This window comes from Mercenaria mercenaria, chromosome 8 (assembly GCF_021730395.1).
Source record: "Mercenaria mercenaria strain notata chromosome 8, MADL_Memer_1, whole genome shotgun sequence".
Taxonomy (NCBI): domain Eukaryota; kingdom Metazoa; phylum Mollusca; class Bivalvia; order Venerida; family Veneridae; genus Mercenaria; species Mercenaria mercenaria.
In genome coordinates this window covers 62,480,606-62,503,528 of record NC_069368.1, presented here as the reverse complement: position 1 = coordinate 62,503,528, position 22,923 = coordinate 62,480,606, and the positions used below count along the sequence as shown (strand labels likewise).

Genomic DNA, 22,923 nt, shown 5'->3' with positions numbered 1-22,923 from the left:
GCTGAAGCGAATTCTTGGTTATAGATTTTTTAAAACAAGTTAGGTATTTCTTAACTTATTTCAATTTGCGTTTAAATGCGTTAGATTCCTAGATACCTTTTTATTTTGATGAAGATGTTTTTGGGCAATATCTATCATTTTTAATTGTAAGCAACTCCATTTTCTCATCATCAGTATAAATAGAACATAAACAAAAGCTGATCTTCTCATCACATTTTTGAAGCCACTACCTATAATTACAATTTTTACATTTACCTTATATGCTCTTCCTAACACGTCTCAAAACCATGCAGTCTGCTATTATCTTGCTTTGTATTCTACGCTATCAAAGGATCTTTGTACAGATTTTACTTATAAGTACTATTTTCGTATCAATTAAATGATTTAAAAGCATGTCCTTAAATAAATAATTTGTAAATTTTCATAAACGGTAAGATTAAAGTAGACGTCTTTGACTTGATTTATTCAAATCTAATTATATCAGCTGAGTAATTATAATATGGGCAGCAATTGTTATAAAGATAAATACATAAAAAACGGCATGATGAAAATGTCACATATTCATATAAAATAAGCATCAAGAGGACAACGCTTTCGCTTTTATCATTACATTTTAACGTTAATTTATTGTTCTTGTGATGGAAAATTACAACCTTAAGGTTATATTTACACTGAAACGACGCGAACACAAAATTTCAAAGGGTAATATATTGACACGAGATAATGTACCTGCGACTAACCATTCATTACTTTATAGGGAATTGACAGGTTCTTCTTTATTACATTGTAAAATGGTCGAGATACAATAACAACATATCACCATTGTTTCATAATCGCGGGAGATGGTGTACCGAAATACCAGAAACCATTTACAGATTATATCTTAACGAGCCTCTCATCCTTGGACATCAATTGTGTTTACAAATTAGGAATGGACATTTATGGTTATCTTGTTCGTGACGGGAATCAGTCAGTTACAAAATCGTTTCAAAATTATAATTATATCCTGGGTACGCTGAATGAAATAACAAAGTTTTCACCATTTACCGTCGTAATTTTATTATAGCTTTAAGCTAGATTTGAAAAATGGCACAAGGAGACAATATTGATTTTAACATGGACTTTTACAAAAGTAGATATTAGATCTTTTTTTTTTCTTATCTGTTTAATTCATATTATATTTCGCTAACAAAACAAAACTCAGAAAATACTGTTTGTGTAAACAATTAAATGTTAAACAATATATAAAAAGTAAGTATCATTTAATATGTTAAATAACTTTATCAATAAAATACTGATATTATCACACAAATGTGTCTGAAGATGAAGAATTTGTAACTGAGACAGGCATATCCGAAAGCTACATATTTCTCAAGTAATGTAGCATTTAAACATTTCTATCGTCGCGACTTATTTATGTTCTGAAATTGCAGGTCTGTATTCGAATTGTTTCAATCTATCAGGTTAGCCTAGAACCACATTTTCGATTAAAATCGCAGTTGAACCAGAATCTAATTGACTGTAATATAATTTATGTAAAAGTTGTGGCACTCAGCTGAATGAAATTTCAAAATAAAAAGAATAATCTTGATGTTGCAAATCGAACGAGATGTTGTCAACATGGCACCATAGATCGCAACATGTCACTTACTTTTTCAGAGACCCTCACGCTGGAATAACTGTGTACAGTGTAGTATTGTTGCATGTTTTTAAATTCAACCTTTGGAAAAGTATAAGGTTTGATAAGCATTTAAGAAAACGTTAAGCTTTGATTTTAAAAAAGTAAGGAAGCGTTTAAGATATATTTTTTTCTTGATGTTATCATTAGGAGTTTGATAAGTCATAGTATTGCTATGACAGTAACTTGATCTGTCATGTTGTCTTCGAATCTTGACACATAATCCTATGCACTCATCATTTTTACAGATAAAGCTCTAACAGATTTTATGAAAAAGGGTTACGCTAAAGATAAACTTAAATCAACGCCGACGTCGAAGCCGACGATCAAAATTTGATGATGAAAGTACCCTCTATATAACTTTTGAAACCAGATTAGTTTATAAAGGTTAAGCACCTGTTAAAAATGGTGATTGGACTTAATAATTGTAAACCATAATGCAGTAAAATTAAGAAAATACCTCAATCAAACGAAAAGTAAACAGGTCGTCCTTATGTAACAGTTTTCAGTTGACAGACACTAGATTCTGCTTCGGTCAGAAAAAAAAATCAAAACGTAATTTTGGTAAAATCGAAATCGACACTCAATCAAAATAGATGTTTATATAGCCTTAATATATTCATATTTCACAGATTTATATCAAATTGATTTTATTTCAGAAAGAGCATATAGCGAGTTGTTAAATTGGTTACTTATAAGGAAGCATGCGGAAATTATGTTGTAATTTGTTTCGCATTATTATTTTACAGTGGACCAAACCTAATTTGTAAATTAATATAATGCAATAAGATGAACGTTTCATAAGAATTAGAAAGCGATCAAAATATTACAGTCTATAAATGTTAAGGAAAGGAAATACACGAAAACATTACTTAGCATAAATGCAATGTTACTAACGTGTTGCACATAAAAGCCTTATGTGTATACTGTTTACGTTGATTTCTTATATGCAAAATAATATTGAAAGTGCCTCACGCCTACGAAAATTACAATGAATTGCGTAACTGTTTTTAAAAAGACAGCATAATGATGATTCGAAATTTTATAAATTAAATATGATTATCAAAATAACATCTCAAGTTCATCTGTGTTGACGTGTTTTAAGGATATACACAGAGAGTAAGTAAACTTGTTTATAGAAAACCTGTCAGCAAGTCAAACACACATGTCAAGTGTCTATATCATAGGTGTAAGAACTGGGAAGAGATTTACAGACAAGGCAACATTTAATTCAATGTAAGTGAAATTGTAATGAACAAAATACACTAAATTTGACAACTCTAATTAAAAATATCATTACCGTGTAAGTTTCTATTCTGTCTAACTAAATATACATATTATTATAATACAATATCTACTTAAACTTTAAAATTTATCACATGCAATAAACATGATACATATTGTTTGAATTTTATATGCATTTTCTAATTGTTTTGTCGGATTTGACCCCCCCAACCCCACACACACCAACGCTATTATAGGTCAGTCATAGGACGGACGGATCACAGACGTACATACAAAGACAAACTCAATAGCATACAAGAACAATATCAAACAAATATGTAAAATATCAACATATTTATTTACAATGATAACCAAAACATAACAATTCAAACTGAATGAAAGAGGAAAAAAGAAGTGCTCAACAAAAAAAAAATGAAATACTGTCCATTCCCGTAGAATTACTTACTACAGTGACGTAAACACAAATGATATACAGTCAAACTTGTGCTAGCGAACACTCGTTAATAGCGGCCACCTGGCGACCGCGACCAGCGACCGGCCTAATTCATTCCCAAGGGTCATATTTTCCCACAATAATGACCAAGCTGGACCGTTCCGGCATGAAAATATTTGAAATCCGCCGAATTTTCACGACTTTCGCATTAAAGCAAACGTAACAATTACTGCTTGATTGAAAATTTGCAAGTTTGCACCGGCCGAATTAATACATATAACATAAAGAAAGCAAGAAGCTGTAAAAATACTTTTTATCAGCATGATAATGGCTAACTGAGAAGTGACCCTTCCCCCCGAATAAAGACCACTTGTGAACAAAGACCACTTTTGCTTGTTCCGAAGAGTGGTCTTTGTTCACAGTTTTGACTGTAATAGCAAGGCTGTCGAAGAATTCAATGAAACTTGAATGTAAATTGAATGAAATGTTTTCTTCAAAACGAAATGATATATTTTATTAGATATATACTTAAATGATCTTAATAAGAGTGTATAAATACAATCATTGCTTTCCTCGACAACCTGAGCATGTTTTTGAAATTAAATAGATTGAAATAAAACTTCAGTTGACAGAAGATTTTGATTTTTGAAACTGATTTTCAAAAGAAAAAAACACAAATATGAGAACATTCTTTACACATTTTAAATAATGTTTTACAAAGTTACTTTCTAATTGAAAAAAATGTTGTATATGTTATGTGCATATATTCAGTTTAAACTAATTTTCGATATCAAAAATAAAATTAAAAGCGAATGAAGAAGGGGATGGAAAATGGAAATTGATTACGCTAGCATTTACACCGTTCAGTAATACAGTATACTGATCAAATAGAATCTTAAAATATGTTTACAACACTTATATATTAATATCATAGATATCATTTTGTAAGCTGAAAGCAATTCAAAGATAAATATTTTCAAACATAGGACAATATTAGGTCATTGTATATCAAAGCTTTAGTGAACATTAGGTAATAACCTTGATAGCGCATTTTATGAATAATGCAACCACGCAAAAACTAACTTTAGTAGTAAATAAATCTAATGAATATATACATCCCAATGAACCGGATTTTACTTAAGAATTGCTCTCTAGACATAATTTAGTTTTAGAAGACAAAGTTGCTAATGATACAGGTATCATCATCTTTTGATATCCATACAAAATTTATATATTACGGAAGGAACATTATATTATTAAAACCTACAGATTAAGTCCTTTCTCTGAAAAGACGTTGGACACATATCATTACACTCAAGTTCATAGATTGTACTTTCAATATTCGTGTAGATGATCAGAATGATTTAACTTTCGAATAAGGATTGTATTCCTTAATTCCATTATAAATCACAATAACTACGTTTCATTTATATTAAAAGCTCTTATGCCAGTATGAATTTATATACCATGAAGCACTACGTAAAAATGTTGCGATTATATACAAATTCTAAAGCCTGAGTGTTAGCAAAAATAATATATTTTTTCACTATGTTCCTAAGAAACTAATCAGTCTTCAGCAGTGTATACTTATATTAGAGGTAGTGTCAATGAATACAAGTTCTTCTATTAGGAAATGATTGGCTATTTGGAATCCTATAATGCAATGGACACAGAAATTGACATGTTGAGAGGGTCTGTTTGTATTTGATTAAGGGTTATGTAATGTAGGACAGTGCCACACTAGGTTTTTAGCTGTTATTATAACAATGGCGCTACCTAGTTGTTGTCGAAATAATTAATTATACATATCAAATTAATACTTCTAATAGATAACTGGAACGTTTGAATTAATAGGACATTAGTGTATCATAAGATTTTATTATGCCCAGCGAGTAAACTGAATATTTTTGAAATGATGGCAATTGTAGGTGTGGGACCGCATTAGATTACATACATGGGGCTCCCGATAGGATGGATATTCACTTTTGGTTTGTTTTGTTGTGATGGTACAGATATGTTCTCTTGTGCATGCGTAGCATGTTTCTATAGTTTTTTCCAGACGATGAAATGTTTGGTTTCTATAGACTTGATCGCTTTTGTATCTATTTCTGTTGGGTTGGGCAACTGGCACAACCCTGCTTGTTGTTATTTCGATAAAGAACTAGGTTGTTGACACCTGCTTCAGAAGGAAAGGAAGGGATTTGACGGACGCACGCTGTGAATGATGAAACATGGATTTGTATTGTGGTGTTTTCTGTTTCGTGAATTAATTATTTTATAGGCTTTTGATCTTGCCAGTGGGATGTGTTTGAATGTGTTGCTGGTTGTTTAGGCTCGGGTTTTGTAGATGGCCTCGGTCGCTAATTCAAGTTCCCTGTAGTTCATGCTTTGGCGTTTTCAGTAGCGGCCGGTCCTTGTTTTGGCGCTTGTTAGTGCAGACAGCTGCATGTGTGTGTTTTCGGTGTTGCATCGATAGGGGCTCCATGTGGACGGATCCTGCGGCAAAAAACTGAGCTATTGTGATCACCTAGTGTCCGTCTTCCATCGTCGTCCTTCATGCCCCATCGCCCGTCGTCAACACAACAATTTGACTGTTTATTTAATATTTTTATTATGTTCTTATAAGTTGTGCCATAAATGTCAATTTGACTGTATATTATGGCAAGCATTTGATTTACCCGGTGTTGTCAAGTGTGTCGCCATTTTAGGGTCACATCGTTTTACCATCGTCATGTGATTTGCTTGAAGGCAGGGATGATTGTTTGACAATATTCTTCGAGGAGTTTGCTCTAATGCATGGTATATACTCCTTTTAATATTCGTTAAAAAGAAGTTTGCTTTATCATTGGTTTAGGATGAAAATCAAGGATATCAATTTGGAAAAGTACTTTCGCTTTATAATGTTTTGATATCGCGTCTCGAAAATTGCATATTGATTAGTGATAAAACTCTTGATGATGCAAGCCTTCTTTAAAGAAAATGTCATTAACAAAAGTATCCACATTTGGGAGAATTGCACATCTTATGGAAAACACAAGTAATGAATAACAGTAATTGCAATTATAAATAGGACATTTAGCAGCTTTATTTGCATTTTCTATCATGTAGAGTTGTCTGCGTCCACGATTGCGGATGTTCACTTTTGAAGTGGCACTTGCCTATTTTATTAATATATTTTAAGGATTCGCTTGTTCTGTTTCCGGACCCCAAAGTTATAATAAAATAATATTCCATTCCTTTTGTTTTTTTTAGCTAATTTGCGAGGCAAACTAAACGATAAATTCAACAAAATATAATTAATTTTAAAAATGGATATTATTATTGTGGATATGAGTACATAGTTGCCACCTGTTCTGTCGGTCTCTCTGGTCGTCTGTCTGTACGCACGTCCTGACGATTCAAGAAATTTGAACCAAACATACAGAAATGTATCAATAGGAAGTAAATTTATGCAAAATTTCAATTGCATGGATATTTCGTGTCTAATTCATTAGTTATTACATTGTGAAATTTTCAGAATATTGTTTGTTGCTCAACTCCTCCAACAGTTTCCAATGATCTGGTTCACACTAACAGAGATATGGATGGACTATGTAGAGACTTACCCTAAGCCTTCTTTAAGCAAGGGGAACAATATGTTTATATAGTGAAATTGTTGAGTAAACACCGTTTGATAATCCTAATCCTGTCCATGTTATATCAGTGCAAAGGAAAAGTAACCTATCTATGTTAAATGCTATGCATGATAATACATTCATGCATCTAACAGTCATAAAATTGATTTCTTTGATTTGCTCATAGCTCTAGATATGTTTCCCATACTTTCTCGCATATATATATATATATATATATATATATATATATATATATGGGTAATAGAGATTGTTCTCTTTCCAGTAGTAGCCTTTTCAGCATATTTTACCTTGTGAAATTATGTGGCTTTTTCAAAAATTCGTCTGTTTGTTGACAATTCCACCATAGAACATATCACACTTTCCCCAAGGCATTAACTTATTTGATATTTACAAAGTTTTCTATTCAGATTGCTAATCCGTGTGGCAATTATGCAAGCCTTTTCCATGCCTAGAGGTAAAAACAACATAGTTTGCACGAGGTTCTAGGTCAATAGTCACCTACCGTAAAGTCTAAGCGGAGTTGTGTAAATTGTTTCCAAATATTTTGCCCGGACCATATTTTCAGCTCAAATAACTTTTTTTAAGAAAATGATATTTTAATATATTTTTCAGTCTACGTACATTGATGCAGTTAACTACACATATATCTAAAATGGATTGTTCCTACTTGAAGTTTGTATTTTCAAAACTGTACTGCAAATTCAACATATATCCATTTTACAGGCCGAAAGAATATAGTAATACCCTTCGGTAGATGAAAGAAACATATTTCATCAATTTTTTTCAACCAGAATACCTAGTATTAATTACTTCTTATATTAATATTTGCAGACTTTACAATTAATGACTTCTTGCATTATTTAATACTTATTATTGACATAAGCGACGTCATTATTAATAACGTCATTGCCTGACGACGACGTCATTAACATTATCCTGAAGACCCATGTTAATGGTAAAAAAGGTTGAGATTTTTAAGTTATAACTTTACTCAAAAAATCTATGTAATAGAAAAAGGCGTTCAATTCAATCTTTTTTCCCGCTTTATTATCCGTATTGTTCAGCAACAGTACATATATGTGACAAGCCATGACAAAATGGTCCCAAATGACATTTTTATGGAAACCGAGTTTTTCACATATTCTGAACTGTACATGTGTCCTTAACATAAATTAAAAATTTTAGACCTGCATCTTTTAAAATAACAAAATTATAGCATTTTTTGTACAATAACTCCCCATCGCAATCTTGCATTTTTTGTTTAATAATAATGACAAATAATAAAATCATTTACTTTTATCATATATTTTAATTTCATATTTTTCCATCAATATCAAAAGAATTTAACATGATTAGCACAGTTGATAATGACTTCTTGCTATAAATATGCTATTTTATATTAAAAAATTGTCACAATTCATGTTTCCATAGCAACAAAATACAAGAATTGCTTTAAATGTCAATTTAACAGACATTTTAGTCTACATTTGATACAAAAAATGTAAATTTATAAAATGTATATTAGTTCTCTAGAAGAACTAGAATTTGTGAATTTTCTGATTTATATTCATCTCAAAACTATCTGAAAGCAATTCCATACATATCTAATATTTGTAATGTGTCATTCAACTTCAAATGTACTTAAGATGCATTGCTCAATGACTGTAAATTGAAAATCAAAAGTATCAGATGAGTGATGATTATATAACATTAAATTGTTAACATTATTATAATTAAAAGTCATATAACTCTGGTATGAAAGCAAATAAACTTAATACTCAAGTTCTGTTTCCATGGCAACAACATTTTTTTATAAAATAAAGAATTCATTTTAACATCTATTTCATTCATTTTTCACATAAATTTTCAAGTAAAAGTATCATTTCAAAATATTCTTCCTGGATGGTAGCTTTTTTCAACTAATATAGTTGCATAAAATATATCTTCACTAAAATATTTAACATTTAGGTAATTACTTAAAATGTAGAAAATCATCAAGATGATCAATAAATATATTTAACTTTGCTTAATGTATAAATCATGTGTATGTAGAGCACCATTCATAATTTTATCTCATGCAGTACTAAACTGTAGATTGTTGAAAATTCTTCCAGTGTCTTTTAGGAATTTCACATTTATACTGTGCTCAGCCTTACATACATACAGTGTGTCTATATTTAACCAATGCATACTACTGCTGACACCATAATGTAGCATTTGTTCATATTCATATTTATGGAATTTTGATCTAGTACACCTTTAAAAATTCAAAAACACTTTCAAATTAATTAAAATTTCAGAAAGTACCAAATGAGCTGAGCTCTTTCTCTGTATTACTTTAAATGTTAAACACTTTTTTCCATTAATTTTGTTTTAAATGACTGAATTCTCAATTTTAATGGCTTTGGCACTGCTAATTTTGAGCATACATTGTTGTTGCTGCAAAGGGGCGCTATTTCATTATACAGGTACAACTGTCGACTGGCATCCAGCTCAGGAATGGCAATACGGTTGGAGAATTTGCGTCATGCCAATCACCTGCCTAAAATATTAATCTCTGTCTCTGTGTTGAAGTTATAATCCTTCAAGAATACTACACCAAGTCATGCAGAAGACATTCTGTAATGATAAATGTATCAAATACTTAAGACAAAGAACACTAATAACCTTTTTCTTCAATCCTGAACAACAGCTGTCCATAAGACAGCTCACACATAATTACATTTTAGAATTTTATTATAGTAATGACAACCTCTTTTCATAAAAAAATTCAACCATTGCACATATTTTACATCAAGTAAGGGCCATGATTTTGATCTCGTTTTAACAAATAGTTCATTAACCTGGATAAGAAAAAAATAGTTACTGTATTACAATTATGTTATTTCTGTTGAACTGGCTTGCAGTGAGCTAGAAACTCTTTAACAACATAAAAAGAAACAGAAAAAGTGGCATCTTAATATAAATGGCTTATTTACAGACATGAACTCTGCAGCAAGTTTTATCAATACTTGATTATTACAAAAATCTGCTTAAAGAGGTGACAAGCCAAATATACCTAAACATGTTCAGGACTGAATTCTGCAAGCCAGGCCTCCATCAGGTTGTACTCCAAGTCAATCATGTAGACCCATCATAACAAGCCACATTCCAGAACTGAAATAAGGGTATATTTAAACAATGAATTCTTAGACAATAACTTTTAAGTAGTATTAGTGTAGTCCTTTGAATATAACATAGCATCACTTTATTACAACAATTAAATACCAGCTACACAGTTGAATTTTTTAATACAATATGTTATGCAAGTATGTAATATTCAAATTATAAATCAATGTAACATGTAGTATGCACATTATATATATGAACTGGAAACCAGTGACTTTCCAAACTGAAGTGTATGATCACACTGAGAAATTAAATATTTCAACATCAAGTTCTGTGAGCTTTATAAATATTTCTTTATTTTTTGGAAATTCTTACCTTATTAGAATACTTTTCTTATTCTGTCCAATATAATTGTCCATATGTAATGAAACCTTCTTTTATCCATAGCCATGATACTCCTCTTCCAACAGCAGTACTGTACTTTTCATTCACTAGGTAGAAAATCTGAGAGCCTTAAAACAAGAACAGTTTATGAGAAATGTATCAAAATCCTGATCAATAGGGTGAATCAACACTGACCAAAAATGTCCATCATTTCTTATAGATACTGCTTGACAAAAACTTGCCTTTATCAAAATTAAATTGAATTCTGATTTACAGTGCTTATTATACAGCATCTTTATTATAAACCAATGCAGTATTTTCAATCCCATTCAGGGGTTTATAAAAAGTTCAGTGAAAAAAAAACAAGCAATGAAATTAATAGTAAAATCAAGTCTTAAAAACACAACTTCCTTTGGATAATTTCACTTAACAAAATTTCTGTTATTAAGGTGTCACTGTAAATTCAAATGTAAAATGTGCACTGTAGGTTTGTAGCTTTTATTTGTAGAGCCATGGTTGTTTTGAAGACTGTGGAATTTAAGTTAGTGATACTGCAGCATATGGAATTTCATATTTAAAATTGATACCTTTGGCTCCTGATTAACTTGAATTTGAAACGCCACGTGTATAATATTGTTTTATTTAATTATTAAATCTTATTAAAATCATGTCCTTCAATCGATAAGCTGACATTAAGAGTTTTTTTACAGACTTTACATGTTGATGCTTCATCAGAAGTTGTATAGGTTTTGAAGATCATAAATGTACCTGAAGCATTCACCTGCATAGCTGCTTTATAGTCAACAACTCTTCACACGAAGTTTCCCATGTCCTGACATATGTGTACAAAATCTGTTATAGCAAACAGTTCACAGAAACAAAATGACGCAATTGCTATTTTGATTTTTACAAGCCATTGTAGCATTATAATCCTTATAAAGACCTTACAACTAAGTTTTGTTTTAAAAGCCAGTTTTACATTTTCAGATTACCAAAAAAAGTGGTGTGTTCTAATAAATTGTGATCTAACTATTAAACTACAGATCTGAAGTTACCAAATAGAATTTTGTTCTGTATTGAGGCTGTTGTGTCAGTCCCGTGTCTATGATATAAATAACAAAATACTTGTAAAATTGATGCATGCAGCACTGAATATTGAGACTTACGACAGTTTTTTAATAATGTCACACCTAAGCTAGCAGGTTTCCTTACATAAATTCTTCCCAAATGACATAAAGTTTGAATCATAACATACAACCACCAATCGGAAATTCTTCTTTCGGGGTCAAACTGCCTCGGGTTGGGAAAAGGTGCAGTCAGTCCTAAGCTCAAACTAAGAAAACCCCTTTTCAAGGCAAGTGTTCTTTCCTTCATATTCTTCATTAAAGACACCAAGTACATATGATCTAACCATAAGAACTTTTAGAACTTTCTGACGATCTTAAACCTTGTCTACTAGGAATATACTCTGTAAGCAATTCTGCTAAATACGTAGGTATTTTGCCAGGATAACATCTATACATGAAAAAAAAGTACCTTGAACTCAGTTCTTGATTTCACCGGCAACCAATGTAAGTGATAAAATGCTTGTTTAGAACTGTCAAATTTCCTCCTGTTAAGGACAAGTTTTGCGATCATGTTTTGAATACGTTGCATCATACGCACCTCACAGTTAGCTACACCATACAGTATGATATTGCAATAATACAGATGTGAAATAAGTAGAATCAAATATAGAATTTCAGTGGCTGCTTTTGTCAAATATTTTCGAATGTTCTTAATTCGTAGGTAATTCATCATGGCTGTGCGACATTTGCAATTTACATGATCTTTAAAGTTCAATGTTTCGTCAAGAAATGTACCAAGATAATTGTGCTTTAACGATTTACATCATCACCAGCAATGTTAATGGAATTTGTAAAACATTTGTACAATTGAGGTCCGCTACCAAACATAATAAATTCAGTTTTGGGAGTGTTTATTTTCAGTTTGTTTCTATTTATCCAGTCATTGATTATAATGCCCACCTTTCAAGGTCACGATCGCTTGTGATTCAACGAACACAGATGTAGGACAAAAGCTTTTATTTAATACATCACAATGATGCTACTAATTAATTTCATTTTATATCTATTACTGCTTTTATAACATGGCAACATTTTATTCTTAATTTCCATGCAACACTCCTAGTTATAAAGGTCACTAAACCATCTACTTTGCTTCAATAATATGACAAAACCGTCACAAAAGCAACAAATATATTATGTTAAGTTTAGGTATTTCAATAGAAGCTAATTACAGGGTCGTGCTCAGCTGTTCCTAAAGTGTCGACTCAGTATAATATCTTCTGAATTAATGTGACCGCATCGTTTTGATAGCATCTTTTTCATTAGTTTCTTACGACGGGTAATAACTTTTATAATTTCAGTCAGCGTACGCAGGATATAATTATAATTTTGAAAATAATCTGTTACTGACCGATACCCTTCACGAACAAGATGACCATATATGTCCATTTCTAATTTGTAAACACAATTGGTGTCCAAAGATGAGTGGCCCGTTAAGATATAATCTGTAAATGATTTGTGGTATTATGAGACAACGGTGATATGTTGTTATTGTACATCGTCCATTTTACAATATATCAAAGAAGAACCCGTCAATTCACTGTAAAGTAATGAATGGTTAGTTGCAAGTATATTATCTCGTGTCAATAAATGTTGGGTTCACGTAGTTTAAGTGTAAAATGCCGTCTTATGTTTTGTCATTTTTAATCTCAAGAGATACAAAAAATTAAGTTAATATGTAATGAAAAAGGGAAAACATATTCCTTTTGATGCTAATTTTATATGAATATGTGGCATTTTTATCATGCCGTTATTTTATATGTTTTTATTTATAACACTTGCTACCTATATTAGAATTATTGAATTAAATAATTGATTCGGCGATATATGGCCGTTTTGTGTCGGTTCGCGGTAAAATCTAACTCACTAAATAATTGAGATAAATGAATCTGAATAAAATCTGCCTAGAAGCAGTATAAAACAGGTTATATATGTAATGTACTGTTGCTGAACAATACGGATAATAAAGCGGGAAAGAAGATTGAATTGAATGCCTTTTTGTATTACATAGATTTTTTTAATACAACTTAAAAATCTCAACGGTTTTAACCATTAATATGGGTCTTCAGGATAATGTTAATGACGTCGTCGTCAGGCAATGACGTTAGCAATAATGACGTCGCTTATGTCAATAATAAGTATTGTAAATTAGTGCATCATTGAAAAAAATAAAGTATGAAACAATGCAAGAAGTCATTAATTGTAAATTTTGCAAATATTAATATAAGAAGTAATTATTATTTCGTATTCTGGTTTAAAAACTTTGATGAAATATGTTTCTTTCATCCACCGAAGGGTATTACTATATTCTTTCGGCATGTAAAATGGAAATATGTTGAATTTGCAGTACAGTTTTGAAAATACAAACTTCAAGTAGGAACAATCCATTTTAAATATATGTGTAGTTAACTGCATAGTACGTAGACTAAAACATATAGTAAAATATCATTCTCTTAAAAAAGTTATTTGAGCTGAAAAATTGGTCCGGGCAAAATATTTGAAAACAATTGACACATCTCCGCTTAGACTTTATGGTAGGTGACAACTGACCTAGAACCTCGTGCAATCAATGTTGTTTTACCTCAAGGCATGGAAAAAGCTTGCATAATTGCCACATGGATTAGCAAACTGAATACAAAACTTTGTAAATATCACATAAGTTAATGCCCTGGGGAAAGTGCGATATGTTATATGGTGGAATTGTCAACAAACAGACGACTTTTTTAACATAATATCACAAGGTAAAATGTGCTGAAAAGGCTACTACTGGAAATAGAACAATCTCTATTACCATATATATATCGTAAAATTATAAAATGACTTCACACGCTCGCTTAGTTTTTCTTAAATTTTAAATTTTTAATATAAAAACATTTCACATGATACGGATTGATAAATAACATTAAAACGTCATTAACTCCCCTGTTTGACGTCGAAATTACGTCCCTTGTTTCCTTGACGTCAACGTCAAAACTATTGAATTAATTCCCTTTCTCTTATTGTTTATACTGAGAAACACTGATGAGCCATTCACAAACGGTGTTTATTCAACAATTTCACTATATAAACATATTGTTTCTTTTGCTTAAAGAAGGCTTAGGGTAAGTCTCAACATATTGTTATATGTCTGCTTACTGGAAGTATTGTCTCGTCTACTTGTCAGATATATTGATTATGTAGTGATACCCTGTTTCTTAGATTAATAGTTTCTCATATATAATCCACTTTACAACCAGAACAGCGTGTCACATATATCACTTTCTTAATTTCGGAAATTGCTGAAAATTTTATTTTAAAATACTTGCCGAAATTTTTTGTGTTTAATATTATTTCTCATTTTTCAAGATTTTGAAAATCGGTATATTATTTTTAATGAAGCTAAAATATTCTGCATTTCTCGGGTTGTGTGCCGAAACGAATGAAATTGTTGGAGTACTATATCTTTCTTTTACTCTTATTAATTTTTTTTTTTTGTTTTTTGTTGTTGTTTTTTTTTTGCAACAAGTGACGAAAAGTAACTGCGAAGTAAAATATATCTTCTAAGTTTTGGATGTAGATAATTGGAATGTATTTAAAACTATAGCATAAATCCTTCTTGCAAAAAAAATGTAATATTGTCTGTTGTGTGCCTCGGGTAACAAGAATTAAGTGATATTGTTTGCTGTCTGTTGGTTTGTAGTAAACATCTGTTTCTAAGTAAGTACATGATTTTATTACAAGAACACCTGAAATGCGTAATTCAGTGCTGCTTTTCTGCATCGTAAATTTAATTTTCATCGAAATTTTCAACAGTCTTTCTAGAATGTCTATGTCTTCACTAGAATGTGTCAGAAATGAAGATGTCATCCAATATTCGTTTCCAGTGATCTTTGAAATAGTTTTTGAATTACTCACCAACTTCAGAAGAAACATCATTACATAATTTGTTCTTACGATAGCTAATAACTAGTGTAGTATAGACTGATGCAAATTGTGTTCCCATTCTCGAAACCTTTACATGCCTGGAGTATTTTCTCTTAAAGAAGAATCTATTATTCATAAGTATTAATTTTGCTGCTTTTGAGATGAATTCCTAATCAAAACGGGTATGTATTTCTTCTGAATATAGATTTAACCAGTAGTGTAATGCCTCCAGTCCTAACATATGCGGTATATAAGAATACAGAGATTCAACATCAAAAGATACTAGAATTGTTCATGCTGTAATTCTTCCTGGAAGAGAGTTTAGAAAGTGTGTACTATCGCGTAAAATATTTTGTAAGTGGTCTTTGTGCAATATCTAAAACATTACTGAGTCTGTGTGTTTGGCATGTTAAGCCAGCAACAATTTGTCTAAATTTCAATTCTGTAACATTTGTGACTGCAAGATATTCTGTTGCGGCTTTTTGACACAACTCACTTAATTGTTTACTTTTAATGAACCTTTGGTAGTCTGTAAAAGTTACTTGTCTGTACTTCAAAATTTTGGAGATAATATTTTTCCCGTTCTATACGTCAGTCAGTCTTGACATTCGACGATCAGTTTGTTCTATTTCATTCTGTCAGATTCCAAAGGATCACATTTAAGTTTCTCATCAGAAGCCGGAGCATCTGTTATTGTTATACACATTTGTTTATAATTATCAGTCTCCTTTATTATAATGGTATCTTCATGTATTGAATTCTTAAGAGCATTCCTCTCTTAAGTTTTGATACATTAGATTTAGCATTTTGTTGAATACCGGACCTTGGAAATTTACCAAGTCTTCCTATAAATGGATCGAACAAGACATTTCTTCCTTTTAATGGGATAAATTCGATTCTGATCCTAACAATTGATCCATCATTATCCTTTCGGTTTTCAAAAACTATGCTAAACTGTATCTTCTAGTAAAAATAAGTTTTGTCTTGATCATATACATTAATTTGATAAAATCCTTTCTTTTGTTTTTTGTTTCATTTTATAACTACCTATCGGTACATACAAATACGCTTAATATATTTGATCATGGTTAAGTCGAGAGAAAATGACCTTCCTTTACCGATGTATAATATGGTTGTGTTTAAGTTGTCGGCTTTGTAATCATTTCAACGTCGTTGTTACATTAATTGAAACCGACAGGCATTTTTCCGTTTAATGTCCTTTCTAAATGATCTGAAGTAACGTTGCACTATGCAACTGCACTATGTTCGCTAGAATGTGTTTAATTAACTATCAGCAATAAAAAAAAGTTAAGCACTTGAGCTATTTTATATTAGTCTTGATATAAAGTATAAACTTCATCTAGATATACTTAAGCAAAAATAATTACAAAATTTAACTAAGAGGAAAATAGCTGTCGTAAGTAAAATCTGTACAAAAATCCTTTGGAAGCCTAGAAAGCAACCAAGCAAGTAACTGCAAGATAACAGCAGGTTCGGTTTGATCCAGTCTGTTCAGAAGAAGTAATGAGAGGTGCATACAAGGTAAATGCAAAAGTTACAATTATACGTAGTGTCTTCAAAAATCGTGTTGAGGAGATCAGCTATTAATTATGTTCTATTGTTTACTAATGAAAAGAGAATGGGACTGTTTACAATTTAAATAATAGATAATTGTCAAAAACATATTCACCGAAAGAAAATCTAGGAATCTAACGTATTTAAGCGAAAATTGAAATAAATTTAGAAATATCTAAGTTGTTTAACAAAATATATAACCAAGAATCGACATCAGCTGAATTCTATTGTATAATAGCATAAATGGGAAGACATTTTACAGCCGCTCCAGACAAAAGGGTTCTGGATAACTAACAAGAACTAGCTTTATAACGGATAGTAAGCTCATTTTTGATCAATTTTTATAACACTAGGTTCTGTGTATACCTCAATGATAAAAGTTATTGTATCGAGAAAAAAATAATCTTTATTTACCTATAAAACTGCGCATAGATAACCTTTACGTTCTTCAGTTAACACGTTTTCAAATCCCAATAAATTTCTAACCCTGATAGTTTTTGCCAATGGCCTACCGACTCCAAATAACCAACATAATACCCGATAATACAAATGGCATATTTGACACTCTTAGGCAATAAGCTATAATATATGTTATTCAACTGGCACACAATTTAGTTAAAAAGAAATTCTTTTAGTTGCAAAATTATTTTCTAATATAAATTGTTTTACTCTTCGAAAACATTTATATTATATTTTATTTTGAGTATTAAGAACATGATATTCAGACGAAAAATACCTATTACTATTGGTGATGTATACCCCTGGACAGCAATTTATTGTCAAAGGAACAGGGGTATTGAAAATATGGTACATGGCATTTTTAAATTGTACATGGAGAAATCGTAGAAAGATGCACAAAAATGTTGTGCAAAACAGTTTAAATATTTTGCATTTCATTGCTGTACCTTAGAAAGAAGAAAGCAGGTCAGTAGGTCAAAATCAACGTCACTGAAAGACAGTTTTAAGGTTTGTGTTCAAAAGTGGTCTCAAATTCATGGCAATATCTTTAAAAAGCGAAGGTACGTCAGTAACTCAAGATTATGGTCAAAAGGCCATGTAATTACTAACGGTTATCAACTAGTTATACCTAACAGCATTTAAAATATATAGATAATTATTGAAGTTGTTCGCTACTGTAACTATATTCATAATTAAAACAAGCTTAAGGGTCACATCTTCGTGAAAAAACAACAACAAAAAAAACAAAAAAAAAAACAAAAAAACATTCAAATGGAACGTCTTTCGCACATGCACAACTACACTTGGTACCGATGATAATAATAAAAAGATTTGATAAAAAGTATGATACACAATGCCTGAGAAATAGCGCGGCCAAATATTTTCCATATATAAATATATATATATATATATATATACATATATATGAAGAAAAAAAAAGATGGAACTTATTGTTTGCTAGTTCGTGACCCAATGTACAAAACGTAAAATTAACTGCAAAATCAATTTTGTCAAATTAAATACGACACATTAAAATATTTTTTTTTATTAAAGTCTATTTGCTTAAACTGTCCATTTTAAGGAATCTTCTCAAATCGTAGGAAAATTTAAATAAAAAAGAGAGAATTAAGGACATCATGGAAAAAGCCAAATATCTCACGGTTTGTGAACAAATCTTCTATCTTCATGTCAGTGTTAGAACTTCAAAGGCTTGGTATGAAACCTTTACTTGTAATATAGATGCGCATTTTCGTCTAATATTAACACTATTTTACTAATATTCTGCAAAGAATATGACAATTGGCATGGATATAATTATGAGCTGCAGGTAATGACACAGGAAGTGTTATTGGCTGCAACTCGTTAAGCATTGGCACGGACATACTAATGGGCTGCATCTAGTTTTAAGAAATGAAATGTTACTGAAAGTGTCAGAAATGAAATGTAACGCACAGTGTTATGGGATGCAAACCATAAAATAATAGACAGGAATATGCTATAATGGACTACATCAAATTGAGAGCTTAAATGTCTCTGACATTTTTACAGGCTGCAACCCGTAAACCAATTTGAATTGGAACCCGTAAACCAATTTGCATGGACATACTAATGGGCTGCATCAAGCTTTAAGAAATAAAATGTCACATAGACAGTGTTCCGGGCTGCAACCCATGGACATATTCATTTGGTGCATTAAAGCAAAATGCAAACATTTTTTTAATGTTATTGTCACTGTCACTTAGACATTTGACCTACTGACTTAACATACTAACACTGATACTGACTGTACTAGACAGTCATAGTATGAAGTTTGACCACTACAGGCTAAAACATTTTCTTGAAACGAAGACGGAATTGTTTTGAGAGTTGCGGTCACTGTGAACTAGATCTTTGACATACTGACCTCTAAAACAGTGATTAGCCACCTACCGACAAAGGTAGTCATCTTATTAAGTTTAACTATTGCAGAGCCAAGTGTTCTTTTGTTATTGAGCGGAAACCAAATATACCACAGACCGATATGAGAAAAAATATCCCTCTTCTTTAATGGGTCAAAAAATTAAACTGGTTACTGCTACCAATACTGAAGTTAAAGCGGTTCTGGAGAAAATGCTGAAACGCAGTATTGTTGGCAGATGCCGGACAAAATGCAGATCAATTAAAAAGGGCATTTAGACAACGTTTTTGGTCAGTCAACATACTACAAACAAATCTGAGAAAATAAGAAATCTTTATTCCGAAATCAAACTTACACACCAAACTAAAAAATATACACATCTAATAAAAGAGATGTACCATTTTTTTACTTTAATTACATTTGTACCATTTTTCTTAGGGATAGCAACGGTTAACCAGTTAACTGAGTACTCGTTCGGTTTCCCGAGTATCGATTACGAAATTTAGCAATCGAGTACTCGAAAAAAAATAGAATGGAAGGAAAAACACAAGAAAACACTTCAACATTAACGCGGCTATCAAATGTCACCATTATATGTATACATGTCATCTATTTGATCAGCTGCCCATATTATACAAACACAAAGGTGTAAATTGGTGCACACTGGTCAATTATGACTCCTGACAGGTAACAATATGGTGCATTCTCATTCTTACTGTTACTGTTATAATAGTACAATACGTTTGCCCACTGTGTTTTAATCAATCTAAAAATGCAATGTAAGCGTAATTCTTTGAACTAGTTTTCACGAGTCACCGAGTACTTCATCCAAAAAGCAGACGAGTACTCGAGTACCAAAATCGGTACTCGATGCCATCCGTATTTTTATAGAACCAAAATAAAGCCAGAAATGTAGTGAAGTCAGGATGTGTTTAATGATATATCTGTATAACAAAAGGCAATAATTGAATTCTGACAAAATTCATCAAGACAAATGATGCACATTAATGTTTTTACAACCGAAATATTGTAATTTTAAGTAAAAGAAAGCAAGTCACACTTAATTATGGCTGATGAATTTATCAATTTTGATCAAAGTAATCATGTCCAATCCCAAACGTCCTAAAACAATATGCCTGATGAACATTCTAGTTAAATGTGATTATATCCCGTTTTAAAAATTCCAAATATTCTGCATGAAGAATTGACGATTTTATAAAGAACATTAAGGTTTAGGAGTTTATCACCAAAACACAAAAAAAAAATATTGATAAACGAACAGCATCGTTACCAATATTTTACCTGACCATTACATGTTCTACCGTACAAAAGTCATACTTAAACAGGTAAAACGTATTGATTTAAACATTAATGTGCGGTCGAGCTCCAGATTGTATCCACCGCCAACATTGAACCTTGCACTATATAACAATCATTCTTACAGGGATAGAAGTTTGTATATTTTATAAGACACAGCCTATCTGTATCGACACTAGAAAGTCAGTAATGTGTTTAAAATCATTGACACCTCTTTAAATCTCGACCTGTCAATTGATTAAATTGTTTTATATTGACATGTTGCAGGACCGAGTGTTTGCTTGTGAATAAGTGTGAACAACTCTATTGTCAAATTTCCACGCGCAAAAAGTAGACAATGTTATTATTTTCTACACATTTTATAACGGCCCCGAATTCTAAAATTAATTCGTATCAAAAGATAGAAAAGTAATATATTTAAGCTTATTGGGACTTCCAAAATGTGTTCGTATATACCGAATATTTGTATGAAGCGAGGTTGCTATTACAGAAATGATTTTACATAGAAAATAGGACGCGGCCGGGCAATTCGGACTTTGTTCGATTAATCCGAAAATTCGTATCAAGCAAGTTCGCATCAAATTGACTCGACTGTACTGATTTTTGAAACCCAACCTTGATATTTTATAACAGTCTTGAAATCATTTTGAGCCCAATTCGTCTCCATTATTCAAACAATATGTTTTCTTTTGAGCCCCCCATGTGTTTGTCTGTCCGTGCGTCCGTCCTTCCGTGCGTCCGTGCGTCTGTCCGTCCTTCCGTCCGTCTGAAGTTCGTGACGTGCCTAGGTCAAAAAGTATCTGATATAAATTGATAAAACCTTGCATGAGCCTTTATCGTGACATGAATTTGCGTACCTACTATTTTCGCCTGGCTCCGCCCACTATTTCCAGAGTTATGGCCCCGTAAATAAAAAAAATGTACTTTTTTTAACCTGTGACACGCCTAGCTCAAAAAGTATTACATATAAATTGATTAAACCTTGCAGGAGTCTTTATCATGATATGAACTTGCACACCTACTACTTTTGATCTGGCGCCCCCTAGTTTTAAAGTTATGACCCCTGAAATAGTCAAAAATGCACATTTTCACCTTGTGACGCGCCTAACTGAAAAAAGTATTACATCTTACTTTATTAAGCCTTGCATGAGTCTTTATTATGATATAAACTTGCGACCCTCCTATTTTCAAATATATTAATAAAATAGGCAAGTGCCATTTCAAAAGAAAACATCCGCAATCGTGGACGCAGATAACTCTACATGTTAGAAAATGCAAATAAAGCTGCTAAATGTCCTATCTATACATGTAATTACTGTTATTCATTACTTGTGTTTTCCATAAGATGTGCAATTCTCCCAAATATTGATACTTTTGTTAATGGCATATTCTTTAAAGTAGGCTTGCATCATCAAGTGTTTTATCACTAATTAATATGCAATTTTCGAGACGCAATATCAAAACATCATAAAGCGAAAGTACTTTTCCAAATTGATAGTTTCGAACCGACTTTATCGGATTTTTATTTTAAACCAATGATAAAACAAACTCCTTTTAAGCGAATATTAAAAGGAGTTTATACCATGCATTAGAGCAACCTCCGCGCAGAATAATGTCAAACAATCATCCCTGCCTTCAAGCAAATCAAATGACGATTGTAAAACCATGTGACCCTAAAATGGCGACACACTTGACAACACCGGGTAAATCAAATGGTTGCCATAATATACAGTCAAATTGGCATTTACGGCACAACTTATAAGAACATAATAAAACTATTTAATTATCTATATTTTGCAGTATGCCACTCGTCAAACTCTTTTACTATACTTAAATAACGTAAAGAAATTTCATTGCTTTTCATTGTTTACATTTAAGCAGGTGCGCGTCACAACACTAGAAAAATAAGTACTTCTAAAATTACTGCATCATTTCTTAGTTTTGGGCTCGTTTTACTAGCACAATATATAATATTTAACTACTGAGATAGAAACTTTGTACAACAAAAAATAAAATAATGAGACATATAACTCGGCTGAAATTCAGCCTAATTTATACGTGGTGGCAGTGTCTAATGTACCGATAAGGGCCATTAACACTGTGTAAGAGTTTGGCATTAGAGGCTACTTCATTATTTACATTTTTGCTAAAAGTACACAATT

The 22,923-nt window shown here is 31.6% G+C and overlaps 1 long non-coding RNA gene across 1 annotated transcript; it reads right to left on the bottom strand.

Annotated features, from left to right (window-relative positions):
• Positions 1-8,020: 8,020 nt before the first annotated feature.
• On the bottom strand, positions 8,021-10,851 carry LOC123527764 (uncharacterized). The gene is made up of 3 exons (XR_008372247.1): positions 10,475-10,851; positions 10,050-10,147; positions 8,021-9,610 (listed from the first exon to the last, which is right to left on the bottom strand). It is a non-coding gene; the product is annotated as an uncharacterized LOC123527764 (long non-coding RNA).
• Positions 10,852-22,923: the final 12,072 nt, after the last annotated feature.